This window comes from Cnephaeus nilssonii, assembly GCF_951640355.1.
Source record: "Cnephaeus nilssonii genome assembly, chromosome: X".
Classification (NCBI taxonomy): domain Eukaryota; kingdom Metazoa; phylum Chordata; class Mammalia; order Chiroptera; family Vespertilionidae; genus Cnephaeus; species Cnephaeus nilssonii.
The window spans coordinates 105,688,107-105,694,275 of NC_137071.1; the positions used below are offsets into that span (position 1 = coordinate 105,688,107).

General features: G+C 42.2%; 1 pseudogene across 1 annotated transcript; it reads right to left on the reverse strand.

The window, feature by feature from the left end:
- Positions 1–4,532: 4,532 nt before the first annotated feature.
- Positions 4,533–5,139, reverse strand: LOC307095867 (gamma-aminobutyric acid receptor-associated protein-like; annotated as a pseudogene). The gene has a single exon. The product of its transcript is annotated as a gamma-aminobutyric acid receptor-associated protein-like (transcript).
- Positions 5,140–6,169: the final 1,030 nt, after the last annotated feature.

The window sequence follows — 6,169 nt, forward strand, 5'->3', positions numbered from 1 at the left end:
GGTGCAGGGCAGAGGAATACTGGTCAGGACCTGGTAGTTTTTGTTTGTTTGTTTGAAATATATTTTTATTGTTTTCAGAGAAGAAGGGAGAGGAAGGGAGAGATAGAAACATCAATGATGAGAGAGAATCATTGATTGTCTGCCTCCTGCACACCCCCCACTGGGGATCAAGCCCACAACCTGGGCATGTGCCCTAACTGGGAATCAAACCATGACCTCCTGGTTCATAGGTCGATGTTCAACCACTGACCCACACCAGCCGGGGAAGACCTGGTAGTTTTTAAGTTAAGTGTAACAGAATCAAGCATCTTACACTGTGTTGTCTGCATTACTTTAATTTTTCTTTAGTTGAATGAGTTGCATATTTCTCCCAATTCACTTTTTTAGCTTTCTAATCAGCAGAACGATGTTTCTGCTAAAAGAAAAATAAACAAAGGGAGAAAAAAGTTCTGACTTTCCTTCACATTAGTTATAGACATCATATGCTGTTAAAGTTTAGAGTGTACTTTATGCCTTCATTTTAAGAAGGGAAGGAGGTGTTGTCCTGTCAACTTTCTTCACAAAGCACCAGGGTGTAATTTTCTGTGGTCTTATCACATTACTATTGCCTTTGTGCAAGTGGCTGGCTTTTTGTTTTGATCTACAACTGTTGTGTAGTTTGCTATGAAGAGGCAGTTTGGAGGTTACTAACACACTCCTCCCTCCAAACAAAAAGGAAAAAAAAAGAAAGAAGAAATGATTAGGAAAAAGAACTACTATTCTATTCTTCAACGTTGAAACTAGTCATAAGAGAGACTGTAGCAGAATTATTACACAGAAAAAGTTCCTTTGGCCAGAGCCTTCCCATATCTTTCATTTTACAGTCTTTGTTCCTGCCCCCTTAAATCTCTGACTGTTCACATGGGAATTAACTGGCATGTTTCAGGTGTACAGCATAGTGGTTAGACAATCGTATACTTTACAAAGTGTTCCTCCTGATATTTCCAGTACCCATCTAGCACCATACATAGTTATTAAAATACTAGAGGCCTGGTGCACGGCATTTGTGCACTGGGGATGGGGGTGTGGCTCAACCTGGCTTGCACTCTCTCACAGTCCGGGACTCCTCAGGTGATGTCCACCTGCCAGCTTAGGCCCGCTCCCTGCTCCCTGAGGGGTCCTTAGCACTGCCTTGGAGGCAGGAAGGCTCCCGCCACTGCCACAGCCACGAGCCTGCTGGCGAACCCGGCTTCTGGCTGAGTGGTGGTCCCTCTGTGGGAGCGCACTGACTACCAGAGGCCAGCTCCTGCATTGAGTGTCTGCCCCCTGGTGATCAGTGTATGTCATAGCTACCAGTTGTTCTGCCGTTCGGTGGATTTGCATATTAGCCTTTTATTATATAGGATTATTGACCATATTTCCTATGCTGTACTTTACATCCCCATGAGTATTTTGTAACTACCAATCTGTAGTTCTCAATCTCTTCACATTTTCCACCCAGTTCCTCCACCCCCTCCTCTCTGGCAACCATCAGTCTGTTCTTTGTATCTATGAGTCTGTTTCTGAGAAATTAGCATATTGAGCCAGGGGATCAAGACCCATTTCAAAAAAGCAGATACTAGTAGTTAAAGGTGAAGGAGAGAAGATGAGCTAGTCAGAGAAGGGCTGGCAAAGAAAAAAAAAGCAGAAGATTGGGCTTTTGAGACAGGAGTGAGTCGCATGATGGGTCCTGGAGGAATAAGTGATCAAGGAGGAAAGTTCATTGTCTCAGTTAACCAACACTTATTCAGCAATGATTATGTGCCAGGGACAGAAGGTGGGAGAATCAGGTTAGAGAGAAGTAATTTTAGGAGGATGATAAGTGGAAAAAATGGTGTAGGTTGCACCAAAAGTTTTCGGTGGCTTTATTTCTGCAAAGAAGATACGGAAGTCAGACTGCAAAGGACTAAAGAAGGAATTTAGGGGTGAAAGCAAATTCTCATTCTAAAAGTTTGGCAGCATTTAGAGACTTGTTTGTAGCTAGCTACAAGGGTAGAAGGGTCACTTGTAAGGTAGTTGTTGCTATTGTAAGGTAGTTGTTGCAACTACTTGTAAGGTAGTTGATGATAGTGAGACTGAAGAGCCCATGGGATAAGAAAGAAATCAGAGGACTCTATTGAAAATTGCTATCCAGTAGAACTTTCTGTGATCATGGAAATTTTCTCTCTCTTTGCTGTGCCATATAGTAGTCACATGTGGCTTTTAAGAACTTGAAATGTGGCTAGGTCAATTAGAAAACTGAACTTTTAATTTAATTTAATTTTAATTAATTTATATTTAAATAGCTTCGTGTAGCTAGTAGCTACCATATAAAATGGTGCAGGTCTAGAGGGAGAGGATAAATGTGGGAGTAGAAAAGTGGGAAGGGATGAATTCTACAACAGAGGAGAAGATAGATAACTTTGAGAATATTCAGGGGGGAAAAACATCATCTGATGTGAGAGATATTCTAACATTTCCAATAGCTAAGTGAGTTTATACCCATAGCTTCAAGCAACATTTGTAAGAGGTATGTAAGCAAGCTCATCTACTAAGAATGGGGAGTTGGGAGGAAGACTGGAATATTCACAGTGTAAGATGAATAAGGAACAATTGGGCCATGGTGGGAGCTAAGCTGTAGTTGACAGCATTAATTTGTGTTGGGCCAAGTCTAAGGGGCTTGATATGGGCCAAAATTGTACTGGGCCAAATGTGAACAATCCCATATAAGGTTCTTTTTGGAGTGAAAAAAATGAACTAAAAGATGTGGAAAAGATTATTATGTAGTTTAAGCTTAGAAAGTTATGTTTAAGTGTATCTCAGCAGCTCTATTACTCTACATTAAACATTTCCTGGTACATTTCATTGTCTTTTTCTGATGAGTTTAAGCCTTGATACAAAATGCATTTGAAAGAATCTTACCAGACAAATTTGGCCCTTCTGCCTGAGTGCTATTTGGTTAGGATAATCTGCTGGATTCCATTGCTTATTCTCATGAAAGAGTTTTGGGGCAGCTCACCCATCTCTGGTGTAGGGATGTCGGTGGCAGGTGGCTTCCTTATAGCTATAAAAATTATAGCACTGTACAAAACCATTGCTATTTAACACCCTTTCCAGATGTCCTTGGAGGGTAGTAGCAGGAGATGGTTATTGCAATATACTAGATCTTATTTATGGGGAAGGAGAAAAATTAAGGGAATGAGGAGATAGGAATGGAAACTGATGAGCTAAGGTTTTTCTATATGTCAACAACACAAAAGAATTATGAACTAAAGAGAGTTTTTTAAAAAATAGTCCAGGTATAGACAACAGTTTAAAATCGTGATGTTTTTATTAGAACTATCCACTAAGTTCAAAATTTTAGCTTCAGAAAATTCTAAGTGCACGCTTTGGTTAACCAGTGAATCCTGTGGGTATATCCATGTAAGTCTTTGATTCTTGTTTTCATTGCAGCCTAATGCCCTTTGAAGAGGCTAGTTTGCATCAAAAGTCCATGACAAATAATCCTGATTAGAACCCTTCTTCTAACATTAAGATATAAAATGATCACAATATATTTCATTTAATATATTCCAATTACCAGAAAGGGGCAATATGACTTTGCCATTCTAGAGTTCCAGTCAGGGCTTTACTGAAAAATAAAATACATGTTGTATCCTCAACTTGCCAATATAAGGCCTAGGTAATAGCCTTGCTAGTTGTTTTATCCATCAAGAAAAGCAATCTGCTATGATATCAAGACATTCTCCCAATTTATAGTAAGCCCTGATACTAAAGTATTTCAACCCAGTAGCTACAACCAAATGAAATTTCCAAAGATGAGGATAAAATGGGGAAAGTCGAATCTAGAATGTCTCTAAAGTATAAGGACTAACTCAGAAATTTTAAAATTTCAATTTGTTTATAAAGGCATCTGTTCAATATCTTCCAAGAACCCCTAACATTGGTGGTGAGCTAGGGAGAAGACAGATATTCAAAGGTAGTATGCACTATGAGATATGAATCTGGCCCTCAAAATCTTATACTCTATTTGGGGTAACAGATCTGAAGCTTCTAAAGCACTTCAAGAATGATTAGGTACTAAATTATATAGTAAGGACCACAAGGGTGATTAGAACCTATCTCCTTAAAGATAAATGACACATGCGATAGCATGGAAAGAATCCAGGACTAGGGTGTCTAAGGCCAGTTTTATCACTAATTGACTGTATCATCTTGGCCTGAAACTCTCTAAGTCATTAGTTGTTTTTTTCTCTAAGATGGAGATGGTGTGACCTGCTAAGCTTGCTTCCACAGAGGACTTCTTTGAAAGTTAAATGAGAGGGATGTTGTAGGTGAGTCTTGCCTGGAGTGGGAGGCTATAAAGAGGAAACCACCAATCTTACCTTCCCCCCCCCCCCCCACAATTTCATCCCCTTCCATCTACCTCACAAAAAGATAGTGAAAGGGAACTAGTATTGGGGTTCTGAGCTCCTTGGGCAGTTAGAAAAGGAACAGAAACCAAAACAATCACTGGATGTGACAGAGATTGACAATCAAGAAGTCTAAAGCAGAGTGGGAAAGGTGGTAGAAAGGAGAAGGCAGGAGGAAGGAGAGGTACCAGAAGTCATCTCTCCCATTAACCTCCCTGCTAAGAGGTTCTGGAGAAGAGCCTCAAACATTAGGAAGTACAGGTCCTGAAGGAAGAAGTCAAGGAAGGGGGGGCCATCTCTATCTATGTAGAATGGGACCCCCCACCGCAGGCGCAGCAGCTTCACAGGCCATAGACACTTTCGTCACTGTAGGCAATGTGTAAAAAGAAGTCTTCTTCATGGTGTTCCTGGTATAGCTGACCCATCGTGGCACTGGTGGGTGGAATGACATTGTTGACAAAGAAAAACAAGGCATCCTCAGCTCGGAGGTGAATTCACTTCCGGATCAAGAAATGGAACTGCCCAACTGTGAGATCAGATGGCACCAGGTACTTCTTTTTGTTCAAGTCTCCTATCCGAGCTTTGGGAGCCTTTTCTACTATCACCGGGACCCGGTCCGGGTATTTCTTTCTGATCTTCTCGCCCTCAGAGCGGCGCTTCTCGAACGGATGCTCCTCTTTATACACGAACTTCATCCTCCCGGGAACCGGGCTGGACCGGACTGGGCTGAGGGAACTTAGGAAGGGGGGGCCCGGGACGGCGGGGGTGGGGGGGGGGAGTTGGGGGCGGCAGCAGCCACACAGCATATTTCTTGACTTCCAAGTCAGGGTTCTCTTCCTGACCTCATAATGCCTCTTAAATATCAATACTCTCAGCCATGGCCTGTGTGGCTTGGTAGGTTGGGTGTTGTCCTGTACACCAAAAAGTGGTGGGTATGATTCCCAGTCAGGGCACATACCCAGGTTGTGGGTTTGATCCCTGGTCCTGATCCAGCCATGTGCGGGAGGGAATCTCTCTCTCTCTTTCTCTCTCTCTCTCTCTCTCTCTCTCTCTCTCTCTCTCTCTCTCCCTCCCTCTCTCCCTCCCTCCCTCTCTCTAAAACAATAAAGAAATCCATTAAAACAAAATTAATCAACTTAGTGACTAACAGAGAATTTTCCAAGGAGGTCTATACTCTTTCCCCACTCCCACAGACCCCACAGACATTTAATTTCTCTTCCCTGGCAGAGTGCAAACTTCACTCACTACAGACCGCTGAACAAAATAATGTCTTTTAAAATCATTAAGTGGAGCCCTGGCTGGTGTGGCTCAGTTGGTTGGGTGTTGTCCCATGTACTGTTTGATTCCTGGTCTGGGTACATGCCAGGATTGGGGGCTCAATCCCCAGTAGGGAGCATGTGACAGGCAGCCAATCGATGTGTCATTCTTACATTGATGTTCCCCTCTCTCTCCTTCTCCCTTCCTCTCTTTCTAAAAAAAAAAAAAATTATATATATATAATAAAACCATTAAGTGGAGTGACCAGGCAACCTACAATATGGCAGGGTAATTTTTTAGGGAGGTCCTTCCACATTTATCTTTCCTTCACTATCAGAATGCAAGCTGCCATACAAAACCACTGGACAGACACTCTTTTGGCCTCCTGCATAGGCCAACTTTAGCCACAGGAAGCAAGCAACTGAATGGGGTGCTCTTGCTGCAGGTTGGCCATGGGTTAATAAGAGGTTTCGTTTAACTTTAAATGGTGTTCCACCCCACCT